Source organism: Oncorhynchus clarkii, unplaced genomic scaffold, assembly GCF_045791955.1.
Source record: "Oncorhynchus clarkii lewisi isolate Uvic-CL-2024 unplaced genomic scaffold, UVic_Ocla_1.0 unplaced_contig_10888_pilon_pilon, whole genome shotgun sequence".
Lineage (NCBI taxonomy): Eukaryota > Metazoa > Chordata > Actinopteri > Salmoniformes > Salmonidae > Oncorhynchus > Oncorhynchus clarkii.
In genome coordinates this window covers 1-13,038 of record NW_027261058.1, presented here as the reverse complement: position 1 = coordinate 13,038, position 13,038 = coordinate 1, and the positions used below count along the sequence as shown (strand labels likewise).

At 37.0% G+C, this 13,038-nt stretch overlaps 8 non-coding genes across 8 annotated transcripts; all 8 read right to left on the bottom strand.

Annotated features, from left to right (window-relative positions):
- Window positions 1-1,777: 1,777 nt before the first annotated feature.
- Window positions 1,778-1,850, bottom strand: trnar-ucg (transfer RNA arginine (anticodon UCG)). Its single transcript has one exon. It is a non-coding gene; the product is annotated as a tRNA-Arg (tRNA).
- Window positions 1,851-3,659: 1,809 nt separating this feature from the next.
- trnar-ucg (transfer RNA arginine (anticodon UCG)) lies at window positions 3,660-3,732 on the bottom strand. Its single transcript has one exon. It is a non-coding gene; the product is annotated as a tRNA-Arg (tRNA).
- Window positions 3,733-4,837: 1,105 nt separating this feature from the next.
- Window positions 4,838-4,910, bottom strand: trnar-ucg (transfer RNA arginine (anticodon UCG)). Its single transcript has one exon. It is a non-coding gene; the product is annotated as a tRNA-Arg (tRNA).
- A 631-nt stretch (window positions 4,911-5,541) lies between these two features.
- On the bottom strand, window positions 5,542-5,614 carry trnar-ucg (transfer RNA arginine (anticodon UCG)). The gene has a single exon. It is a non-coding gene; the product is annotated as a tRNA-Arg (tRNA).
- A 1,092-nt stretch (window positions 5,615-6,706) lies between these two features.
- On the bottom strand, window positions 6,707-6,779 carry trnar-ucg (transfer RNA arginine (anticodon UCG)). Its single transcript has one exon. It is a non-coding gene; the product is annotated as a tRNA-Arg (tRNA).
- A 618-nt stretch (window positions 6,780-7,397) lies between these two features.
- Window positions 7,398-7,470, bottom strand: trnar-ucg (transfer RNA arginine (anticodon UCG)). Its single transcript has one exon. It is a non-coding gene; the product is annotated as a tRNA-Arg (tRNA).
- A 2,056-nt stretch (window positions 7,471-9,526) lies between these two features.
- trnar-ucg (transfer RNA arginine (anticodon UCG)) lies at window positions 9,527-9,599 on the bottom strand. Its single transcript has one exon. It is a non-coding gene; the product is annotated as a tRNA-Arg (tRNA).
- A 1,957-nt stretch (window positions 9,600-11,556) lies between these two features.
- trnar-ucg (transfer RNA arginine (anticodon UCG)) lies at window positions 11,557-11,629 on the bottom strand. Its single transcript has one exon. It is a non-coding gene; the product is annotated as a tRNA-Arg (tRNA).
- Between the last annotated feature and the right edge of the window lie 1,409 nt (window positions 11,630-13,038).

Sequence of the window (13,038 nt, the reverse complement as noted above, 5' to 3'; positions counted from 1 at the left end):
GACATTATACAGACTTTGCTATGCAACAGTAGACATCAAAGTTGTGAACCTGTCCGAATGAGCAAAGCTAGTGATATTTAACAAGTAAGAAGATACCTTTTCCCTCAATCTTGCGATGCAGAATCAGACTCAATAATTCTCAGGCCTTGCAATATTAGATTATTAAAGATGAATAACAATGTCCAAGCCTTTCAAAGAAACAAGACCAATGCCTTATTTCGGGAAATTGCAAACATGTCCATATTAGCAGATTTAATGAAATTAAACGACCACGAAAATGCCTCAAAACCTCAATTTTCTATTTAGAAGTAAGACGCCTTAACCACGAGGCAACACCTTCTACTCCATTTTCTCCAATATGACATCAAACAGACGTTGCTTAGCAACAACAGACATCAAAATTGTGAACCTGTCCGAATGAGGAAAGCTAGTGATTTTTAACAAGTACAAAGATACTCTTTCCTTCAATCTTTCGATGCAGATTCAGACACAATAATTCTCAGGTCTTGCAGTCTTAGATTATTAAAGTTGAACAACAATGTCCAAGCTTTTCAAAGCAACAAGACCAATGCCTTATTTAGGGAAATTGAAAACATGTACGAATTAGCTGAGCTAATGAAATTAAACGACCCTATTTGACAGTTGAACAACAATGTCCAAGCTTTTCAAAGCAACAAGACCAATGCCTTATTTCGGGAAATTGCAAACATGTCCATATTAGCAGATTTAATGAAATTAAACGACCACGAAAATGCCTCAAAACCTCAATTTTCTATTTTGAAGTAAGACGCCTTATCCACGAGGCAACACCTTCTACTCCATATTCTCCGATATGACATCAAACAGACGTTGCTTAGCAACAACAGACATCAAAATTGTGAACCTATCCGAATGAGGAAAGCTAGTGATATTTTACAAGTACGAAAAGACTATGTCCCTCAATCAGACATAATATTTCTCAGGTCGTGCAGTCTTAGATTATTGAAGTTGAACAACAATGTCCAAGCTTTTCAAAGCAACAAGACCAATGCCATATTTTGGGAAATTGCAAACATGTTCAAATTAGCTGAGCTAACCCACGAAGGGACTCGAACCCTCAATCTTCTGATTCGAAGTCAGACGCCTTATCCATTAGGCCACGCAGTCTATGTGATACAGCCCTATTTGACATTATACAGACTTTGCTATGCAACCATAGACATAAAAATTGTGAACCTGTCCGAATGAGGAAAGCTAGTGATTTTTAACAAGTACAAAGATACTCTTTCCTTCAATCTTTCGATGCAGATTCAGACACAATAATTCTCAGGCCTTGCAGTCTTAGATTATTAAAGTTGAACAACAATGTCCAAGCTTTTCAAAGCAACAAGACCAATGCCTTATTTCGGGAAATTGCAAACATGTCCATATTAGCAGATTTAATGAAATTAAACGACCACGAAAATGCCTCAAAACCTCAATTTTCTATTTTGAAGTAAGACGCCTTATCCACGAGGCAACACCTTCTACTCCATATTCTCCGATATGACATCAAACAGACGTTGCTTAGCAACAACAGACATCAAAATTGTGAACCTATCCGAATGAGGAAAGCTAGTGATATTTTACAAGTACGAAAAGACTATGTCCCTCAATCAGACATAATATTTCTCAGGTCTTGCAGTCTTAGATTATTGAAGTTGAACAACAATGTCCAAGCTTTTCAAAGCAACAAGACCAATGACATATTTCGGGAAATTGCAAACATGTTCAAATTAGCTGAGCTAATGAAATTAAACAACCACGAAGGGACTCGAACCCTCAATCTTCTGATTCGAAGTCAGACGCCTTATCCATTAGGCCACGCAGTCTATGTGATACAGCCCTATTTGACATTATACAGACTTTGCTATGCAACAGTAGACATCAAAGTTGTGAACCTGTCCGAATGAGCAAAGCTAGTGATATTTAACAAGTAAGAAGATACCTTTTCCCTCAATCTTGCGATGCAGAATCAGACTCAATAATTCTCAGGCCTTGCAATATTAGATTATTAAAGATGAATAACAATGTCCAAGCCTTTCAAAGAAACAAGACCAATGCCTTATTTCGGGAAATTGCAAACATGTCCATATTAGCAGATTTAATGAAATTAAACGACCACGAAAATGCCTCAAAACCTCAATTTTCTATTTAGAAGTAAGACGCCTTAACCACGAGGCAACACCTTCTACTCCATTTTCTCCAATATGACATCAAACAGACGTTGCTTAGCAACAACAGACATCAAAATTGTGAACCTGTCCGAATGAGGAAAGCTAGTGATTTTTAACAAGTACAAAGATACTCTTTCCTTCAATCTTTCGATGCAGATTCAGACACAATAATTCTCAGGTCTTGCAGTCTTAGATTATTAAAGTTGAACAACAATGTCCAAGCTTTTCAAAGCAACAAGACCAATGCCTTATTTAGGGAAATTGAAAACATGTACGAATTAGCTGAGCTAATGAAATTAAACGACCCTATTTGACAGTTGAACAACAATGTCCAAGCTTTTCAAAGCAACAAGACCAATGCCTTATTTCGGGAAATTGCAAACATGTCCATATTAGCAGATTTAATGAAATTAAACGACCACGAAAATGCCTCAAAACCTCAATTTTCTATTTTGAAGTAAGACGCCTTATCCACGAGGCAACACCTTCTACTCCATATTCTCCGATATGACATCAAACAGACGTTGCTTAGCAACAACAGACATCAAAATTGTGAACCTATCCGAATGAGGAAAGCTAGTGATATTTTACAAGTACGAAAAGACTATGTCCCTCAATCAGACATAATATTTCTCAGGTCTTGCAGTCTTAGATTATTGAAGTTGAACAACAATGTCCAAGCTTTTCAAAGCAACAAGACCAATGCCATATTTTGGGAAATTGCAAACATGTTCAAATTAGCTGAGCTAATGAAATTAAACAACCACGAAGGGACTCAAACCCTCAATCTTCTGATTCGAAGTCAGACGCCTTATCCATTAGGCCACGCAGTCTATGTGATACAGCCCTATTTGACATTATACAGACTTTGCTATGCAACCATAGACATAAAAATTGTGAACCTGTCCGAATGAGGAAAGCTAGTGATTTTTAACAAGTACAAAGATACTCTTTCCTTCAATCTTTCGATGCAGATTCAGACACAATAATTCTCAGGCCTTGCAGTCTTAGATTATTAAAGTTGAACAACAATGTCCAAGCTTTTCAAAGCAACAAGACCAATGCCTTATTTAGCGAAATTGCAAACATGTCCATATTAGCAGATTTAATGAAATTAAACGACCACGAAAATGCCTCAAAACCTCAATTTTCTATTTTGAAGTAAGACGCCTTATCCACGAGGCAACACCTTCTACTCCATATTCTCCGATATGACATCAAACAGACGTTGCTTAGCAACAACAGACATCAAAATTGTGAACCTATCCGAATGAGGAAAGCTAGTGATATTTTACAAGTACGAAAAGACTATGTCCCTCAATCAGACATAATATTTCTCAGGTCTTGCAGTCTTAGATTATTGAAGTTGAACAACAATGTCCAAGCTTTTCAAAGCAACAAGACCAATGCCATATTTCGGGAAATTGCAAACATGTTCAAATTAGCTGAGCTAATGAAATTAAACAACCACGAAGGGACTCGAACCCTCAATCTTCTGATTCGAAGTCAGACGCCTTATCCATTAGGCCACGCAGTCTATGTGATACAGCCCTATTTGACATTATACAGACTTTGCTATGCAACAGTAGACATCAAAGTTGTGAACCTGTCCGAATGAGCAAAGCTAGTGATATTTAACAAGTAAGAAGATACCTTTTCCCTCAATCTTGCGATGCAGAATCAGACTCAATAATTCTCAGGCCTTGCAATATTAGATTATTAAAGATGAATAACAATGTCCAAGCCTTTCAAAGAAACAAGACCAATGCCTTATTTCGGGAAATTGCAAACATGTCCATATTAGCAGATTTAATGAAATTAAACGACCACGAAAATGCCTCAAAACCTCAATTTTCTATTTAGAAGTAAGACGCCTTAACCACGAGGCAACACCTTCTACTCCATTTTCTCCAATATGACATCAAACAGACGTTGCTTAGCAACAACAGACATCAAAATTGTGAACCTGTCCGAATGAGGAAAGCTAGTGATTTTTAACAAGTACAAAGATACTCTTTCCTTCAATCTTTCGATGCAGATTCAGACACAATAATTCTCAGGTCTTGCAGTCTTAGATTATTAAAGTTGAACAACAATGTCCAAGCTTTTCAAAGCAACAAGACCAATGCCTTATTTAGGGAAATTGAAAACATGTACGAATTAGCTGAGCTAATGAAATTAAACGACCCTATTTGACAGTTGAACAACAATGTCCAAGCTTTTCAAAGCAACAAGACCAATGCCTTATTTCGGGAAATTGCAAACATGTCCATATTAGCAGATTTAATGAAATTAAACGACCACGAAAATGCCTCAAAACCTCAATTTTCTATTTTGAAGTAAGACGCCTTATCCACGAGGCAACACCTTCTACTCCATATTCTCCGATATGACATCAAACAGACGTTGCTTAGCAACAACAGACATCAAAATTGTGAACCTATCCGAATGAGGAAAGCTAGTGATATTTTACAAGTACGAAAAGACTATGTCCCTCAATCAGACATAATATTTCTCAGGTCTTGCAGTCTTAGATTATTGAAGTTGAACAACAATGTCCAAGCTTTTCAAAGCAACAAGACCAATGCCATATTTTGGGAAATTGCAAACATGTTCAAATTAGCTGAGCTAATGAAATTAAACAACCACGAAGGGACTCGAACCCTCAATCTTCTGATTCGAAGTCAGACGCCTTATCCATTAGGCCACGCAGTCTATGTGATACAGCCCTATTTGACATTATACAGACTTTGCTATGCAACCATAGACATAAAAATTGTGAACCTGTCCGAATGAGGAAAGCTAGTGATTTTTAACAAGTACAAAGATACTCTTTCCTTCAATCTTTCGATGCAGATTCAGACACAATAATTCTCAGGCCTTGCAGTCTTAGATTATTAAAGTTGAACAACAATGTCCAAGCTTTTCAAAGCAACAAGACCAATGCCTTATTTAGCGAAATTGCAAACATGTCCATATTAGCAGATTTAATGAAATTAAACGACCACGAAAATGCCTCAAAACCTCAATTTTCTATTTTGAAGTAAGACGCCTTATCCACGAGGCAACACCTTCTACTCCATATTCTCCGATATGACATCAAACAGACGTTGCTTAGCAACAACAGACATCAAAATTGTGAACCTATCCGAATGAGGAAAGCTAGTGATATTTTACAAGTACGAAAAGACTATGTCCCTCAATCAGACATAATATTTCTCAGGTCTTGCAGTCTTAGATTATTGAAGTTGAACAACAATGTCCAAGCTTTTCAAAGCAACAAGACCAATGCCATATTTCGGGAAATTGCAAACATGTTCAAATTAGCTGAGCTAATGAAATTAAACAACCACGAAGGGACTCGAACCCTCAATCTTCTGATTCGAAGTCAGACGCCTTATCCATTAGGCCACGCAGTCTATGTGATACAGCCCTATTTGACATTATACAGACTTTGCTATGCAACAGTAGACATCAAAGTTGTGAACCTGTCCGAATGAGCAAAGCTAGTGATATTTAACAAGTAAGAAGATACCTTTTCCCTCAATCTTGCGATGCAGAATCAGACTCAATAATTCTCAGGCCTTGCAATATTAGATTATTAAAGATGAATAACAATGTCCAAGCCTTTCAAAGAAACAAGACCAATGCCTTATTTCGGGAAATTGCAAACATGTCCATATTAGCAGATTTAATGAAATTAAACGACCACGAAAATGCCTCAAAACCTCAATTTTCTATTTAGAAGTAAGACGCCTTAACCACGAGGCAACACCTTCTACTCCATTTTCTCCAATATGACATCAAACAGACGTTGCTTAGCAACAACAGACATCAAAATTGTGAACCTGTCCGAATGAGGAAAGCTAGTGATTTTTAACAAGTACAAAGATACTCTTTCCTTCAATCTTTCGATGCAGATTCAGACACAATAATTCTCAGGTCTTGCAGTCTTAGATTATTAAAGTTGAACAACAATGTCCAAGCTTTTCAAAGCAACAAGACCAATGCCTTATTTAGGGAAATTGAAAACATGTACGAATTAGCTGAGCTAATGAAATTAAACGACCCTATTTGACAGTTGAACAACAATGTCCAAGCTTTTCAAAGCAACAAGACCAATGCCTTATTTCGGGAAATTGCAAACATGTCCATATTAGCAGATTTAATGAAATTAAACGACCACGAAAATGCCTCAAAACCTCAATTTTCTATTTTGAAGTAAGACGCCTTATCCACGAGGCAACACCTTCTACTCCATATTCTCCGATATGACATCAAACAGACGTTGCTTAGCAACAACAGACATCAAAATTGTGAACCTATCCGAATGAGGAAAGCTAGTGATATTTTACAAGTACGAAAAGACTATGTCCCTCAATCAGACATAATATTTCTCAGGTCTTGCAGTCTTAGATTATTGAAGTTGAACAACAATGTCCAAGCTTTTCAAAGCAACAAGACCAATGCCATATTTTGGGAAATTGCAAACATGTTCAAATTAGCTGAGCTAACCACGAAGGGACTCGAACCCTCAATCTTCTGATTCGAAGTCAGACGCCTTATCCATTAGGCCACGCAGTCTATGTGATACAGCCCTATTTGACATTATACAGACTTTGCTATGCAACCATAGACATAAAAATTGTGAACCTGTCCGAATGAGGAAAGCTACTGATTTTTAACAAGTACAAAGATACTCTTTCCTTCAATCTTTCGATGCAGATTCAGACACAATAATTCTCAGGCCTTGCAGTCTTAGATTATTAAAGTTGAACAACAATGTCCAAGCTTTTCAAAGCAACAAGACCAATGCCTTATTTCGGGAAATTGCAAACATGTCCATATTAGCAGATTTAATGAAATTAAACGACCACGAAAATGCCTCAAAACCTCAATTTTCTATTTTGAAGTAAGACGCCTTATCCACGAGGCAACACCTTCTACTCCATATTCTCCGATATGACATCAAACAGACGTTGCTTAGCAACAACAGACATCAAAATTGTGAACCTATCCGAATGAGGAAAGCTAGTGATATTTTACAAGTACGAAAAGACTATGTCCCTCAATCAGACATAATATTTCTCAGGTCGTGCAGTCTTAGATTATTGAAGTTGAACAACAATGTCCAAGCTTTTCAAAGCAACAAGACCAATGCCATATTTTGGGAAATTGCAAACATGTTCAAATTAGCTGAGCTAACCACGAAGGGACTCGAACCCTCAATCTTCTGATTCGAAGTCAGACGCCTTATCCATTAGGCCACGCAGTCTATGTGATACAGCCCTATTTGACATTATACAGACTTTGCTATGCAACCATAGACATAAAAATTGTGAAACTGTCCGAATGAGGAAAGCTAGTGATTTTTAACAAGTACAAAGCTACTCTTTCCTTCAATCTTTCGATGCAGATTCAGACACAATAATTCTCAGGCCTTGCAGTCTTAGATTATTAAAGTTGAACAACAATGTCCAAGCTTTTCAAAGAAACAAGACCAATGCCTTATTTCGGGAAATTGCAAACATGTCCATATTAGCAGATTTAATGAAATTAAACGACCACGAAAATGCCTCAAAACCTCAATTTTCTATTTTGAAGTAAGACGCCTTATCCACGAGGCAACACCTTCTACTCCATATTCTCCGATATGACATCAAACAGACGTTGCTTAGCAACAACAGACATCAAAATTGTGAACCTATCCGAATGAGGAAAGCTAGTGATATTTTACAAGTACGAAAATACTATGTCCTTCTCAATCAGACACAATAATAGGTCTTGCAGTCTTAGATTATTAAAGTTGAACAACAATGTCCAAGCTTTTCAAAGCAACAAGACCAATGCCTTATTTAGGGAAATTGAAAACATGAACGAATTAGCTGAGCTAATGAAATTAAACGACCCTATTTGACAGTTGAACAACAATGTCCAAGCTTTTCAAAGCAACAAGACCAATGCCTTATTTCGGGAAATTGCAAACATGTCCATATTAGCAGATTTAATGAAATTAAACGACCACGAAAATGCCTCAAAACCTCAATTTTCTATTTTGAAGTAAGACGCCTTATCCACGAGGCAACACCTTCTACTCCATATTCTCCAATATGACATCAAACAGACGTTGCTTAGCAACAACAGACATCAAAATTGTGAACCTATCTGAATGAGGAAAGATAGTGATATTTTACAAGTACGAAAAGACTATGTCTCTCAATCAGACATAATATTTATCAGGTCTTGCAGTCTTAGATTATTGAAGTTGAACAACAATGTCCAAGCTTTTCAAAGCAACAAGACCAATGCCATATTTCGGGAAATTGCAAACATGTTCAAATTAGCTGAGCTAATGAAATTAAACAACCACGAAGGGACTCGAACCCTCAATCTTCTGATTCGAAGTCAGACGCCTTATCCATTAGGCCACGCAATCTATGTGATACAGCCCTATTTGACATTATACAGACTTTGCTATGCAACCATAGACATACAAATTGTGAACCTGTCCGAATGAGGAAAGCTAGTGATTTTTAACAAGTACAAAGATACTCTTTCCTTCAATCTTTCGATGCAGATTCAGACACAATAATTCTCAGGTCTTGCAGTCTTAGATTATTAAAGTTGAACAACAATGTCCAAGCTTTTCAAAGCAACAAGACCAATGCCTTATTTAGGGAAATTGCAAACATGTACGAATTAGCTGAGCTAATGAAATTAAACGACCCTATTTGACATCATACAGACTTTGCTATGCAACAGTAGACATCAAAGTTGTGAACCTGTCCGAATGAGGAAAGCTAGTGATATTTAACAAGTAAGAAGATACCTTTTCCCTCAAATTTGCGATGCAGAATCAGACTCAATAATTCTCAGGCCTTGCAATATTAGATTATTAAAGATGAATAACAATGTCCAAGCCTTTCAAAGAAACAAGACCAATGCCTTATTTCGGGAAATTGCAAACATGTCCATATTAGCAGATTTAATGAAATTAAACGACCACGAAAATGCCTCAAAACCTCAATTTTCTATTTTGAAGTAAGACGCCTTATCCACGAGGCAACACCTTCTACTCCATATTCTCCGATATGACATCAAACAGACGTTGCTTAGCAACAACAGACATCAAAATTGTGAACCTATCCGAATGAGGAAAGCTAGTGATATTTTACAAGTACGAAAAGACTATGTCCCTCAATCAGACATAATATTTCTCAGGTCGTGCAGTCTTAGATTATTGAAGTTGAACAACAATGTCCAAGCTTTTCAAAGCAACAAGACCAATGCCATATTTTGGGAAATTGCAAACATGTTCAAATTAGCTGAGCTAACCACGAAGGGACTCGAACCCTCAATCTTCTGATTCGAAGTCAGACGCCTTATCCATTAGGCCACGCAGTCTATGTGATACAGCCCTATTTGACATTATACAGACTTTGCTATGCAACCATAGACATAAAAATTGTGAAACTGTCCGAATGAGGAAAGCTAGTGATTTTTAACAAGTACAAAGCTACTCTTTCCTTCAATCTTTCGATGCAGATTCAGACACAATAATTCTCAGGCCTTGCAGTCTTAGATTATTAAAGTTGAACAACAATGTCCAAGCTTTTCAAAGCAACAAGACCAATGCCTTATTTAGCGAAATTGCAAACATGTCCATATTAGCAGATTTAATGAAATTAAACGACCACGAAAATGCCTCAAAACCTCAATTTTCTATTTTGAAGTAAGACGCCTTATCCACGAGGCAACACCTTCTACTCCATATTCTCCGATATGACATCAAACAGACGTTGCTTAGCAACAACAGACATCAAAATTGTGAACCTATCCGAATGAGGAAAGCTAGTGATATTTTACAAGTACGAAAATACTATGTACCTCAATCAGACATAATATTTCTCAGGTCTTGCAGTCTTAGATTATTGAAGTTGAACAACAATGTCCAAGCTTTTCAAAGAAACAAGACCAATGCCTTATTTCGGGAAATTGCAAACATGTCCATATTAGCAGATTTAATGAAATTAAACGACCACGAAAATGCCTCAAAACCTCAATTTTCTATTTTGAAGTAAGACGCCTTATCCACGAGGCAACACCTTCTACTCCATATTCTCCAATATGACATCAAACAGACGTTGCTTAGCAACAACAGACATCAAAATTGTGAACCTATCTGAATGAGGAAAGATAGTGATATTTTACAAGTACGAAAAGACTATGTCTCTCAATCAGACATAATATTTATCAGGTCTTGCAGTCTTAGATTATTGAAGTTGAACAACAATGTCCAAGCTTTTCAAAGCAACAAGACCAATGCCATATTTCGGGAAATTGCAAACATGTTCAAATTAGCTGAGCTAATGAAATTAAACAACCACGAAGGGACTCTAACCCTCAATCTTCTGATTCGAAGTCAGACGCCTTATCCATTAGACAACGCAATCTATGTGATACAGCCCTATTTGACATTATACAGACTTTGCTATGCAACCATAGACATACAAATTGTGAACCTGTCCGAATGAGGAAAGCTAGTGATTTTTAACAAGTACAAAGATACTCTTTCCTTCAATCTTTCGATGCAGATTCAGACACAATAATTCTCAGGTCTTGCAGTCTTAGATTATTAAAGTTGAACAACAATGTCCAAGCTTTTCAAAGCAACAAGACCAATGCCTTATTTAGGGAAATTGCAAACATGTACGAATTAGCTGAGCTAATGAAATTAAACGACCCTATTTGACATCATACAGACTTTGCTATGCAACAGTAGACATCAAAGTTGTGAACCTGTCCGAATGAGGAAAGCTAGTGATATTTAACAAGTAAGAAGATACCTTTTCCCTCAAATTTGCGATGCAGAATCAGACTCAATAATTCTCAGGCCTTGCAATATTAGATTATTAAAGATGAATAACAATGTCCAAGCCTTTCAAAGAAACAAGACCAATGCCTTATTTCGGGAAATTGCAAACATGTCCATATTAGCAGATTTAATGAAATTAAACGACCACGAAAATGCCTCAAAACCTCAATTTTCTATTTTGAAGTAAGACGCCTTATCCACGAGGCAACACCTTCTACTCCATATTCTCCGATATGACATCAAACAGACGTTGCTTAGCAACAACAGACATCAAAATTGTGAACCTATCCGAATGAGGAAAGCTAGTGATATTTTACAAGTACGAAAAGACTATGTCCCTCAATCAGACATAATATTTCTCAGGTCTTGCAGTCTTAGATTATTGAAGTTGAACAACAATGTCCAAGCTTTTCAAAGCAACAAGACCAATGCCATATTTCGGGAAATTGCAAACATGTTCAAATTAGCTGAGCTAATGAAATTAAACAACCACGAAGGGACTCGAACCCTCAATCTTCTGATTCGAAGTCAGACGCCTTATCCATTAGGCCACGCAGTCTATGTGATACAGCCCTATTTGACATTATACAGACTTTGCTATGCAACCAGTAGACATAAAAATTGTGAACCTGTCCGAATGAGGAAAGCTAGTGATATTTAACAAGTAAGAAGATACTCTTTCCTCAATCTTGCGATGCAGATTCAGACACAATAATTCTCAGGCCTTGCAATATTAGATTATTAAAGATGAATAACAATGTCCAAGCCTTTCAAAGAAACAAGACCAATGCCTTATTTCGGGAAATTGCAAACATGTCCATATTAGCAGATTTAATGAAATTAAACGACCACGAAAATGCCTCAAAACCTCAATTTTCTATTTTGAAGTAAGACGCCTTATCCACGAGGCAACACCTTCTACTCCATATTCTCCAATATGACATCAAACAGACGTTGCTTAGCAACAACAGACATCAAAATTGTGAACCTATCCGAATGAGGAAAGAAGTGATATTTTACAAGTACGAAAAGACTATGTCCCTCAATCAGACATAATATTTCTCAGGTCTTGCAGTCTTAGATTATTGAAGTTGAACAGCAATGTCCAAGCTTTTCAAAGCAACAAGACCAATGCCATATTTCGGGAAATTGCAAACATGTTCAAATTAGCTGAGCTAATGAAATTAAACAACCACGAAGGGACTCGAACCCTCAATCTTCTGATTCGAAATTCGAAGTCAGACACCTTATCCATTAGGCCACGCAGTCTATGTGATACAGCCCTATTTGACATTATACAGACTTTGCTATGCAAAAGTAGACATTTGTGAACCTGTCCGAATGAGGAAAGCTAGTGATTTTTAACAAGTAAGAAGATACTCTTTCCTTCAATCTTTCGATGCAGATTCAGACTCAATAATTCTCAGTTGCCAATGTCTTTTCAAAGAAACAAGACCAATGCCTTATTTCGGGAAATTGCAAACATGTCCATATTAGCAGATTTAATGAAATTAAACGACCACGAAAATGCCTCAAAACCTCAATTTTCTATTTTGAAGTAAGACGCCTTATCCACGAGGCAACACCTTCTACTCCATATTCTCCAATATGACATCAAACAGACGTTGCTTAGCAACAACAGACATCAAAATTGTGAACCTATCTGAATGAGGAAAGATAGTGATATTTTACAAGTACGAAAAGACTATGTCTCTCAATCAGACATAATATTTATCAGGTCTTGCAGTCTTAGATTATTGAAGTTGACACATGTTGAGCTTTTCAAAAGCAACAAGACCAATGCCATATTTCGGGAAATTGCAAACATGTTCAAATTAGCTGAGCTAATGAAATTAAACAACCACGAAGGGACTCTAACCCTCAATCTTCTGATTCGAAGTCAGACGCCTTGTCCATTAGGCCACGCAGTCTATGTGATGCAGCCCTTTTTTGACTTTATACAGACTT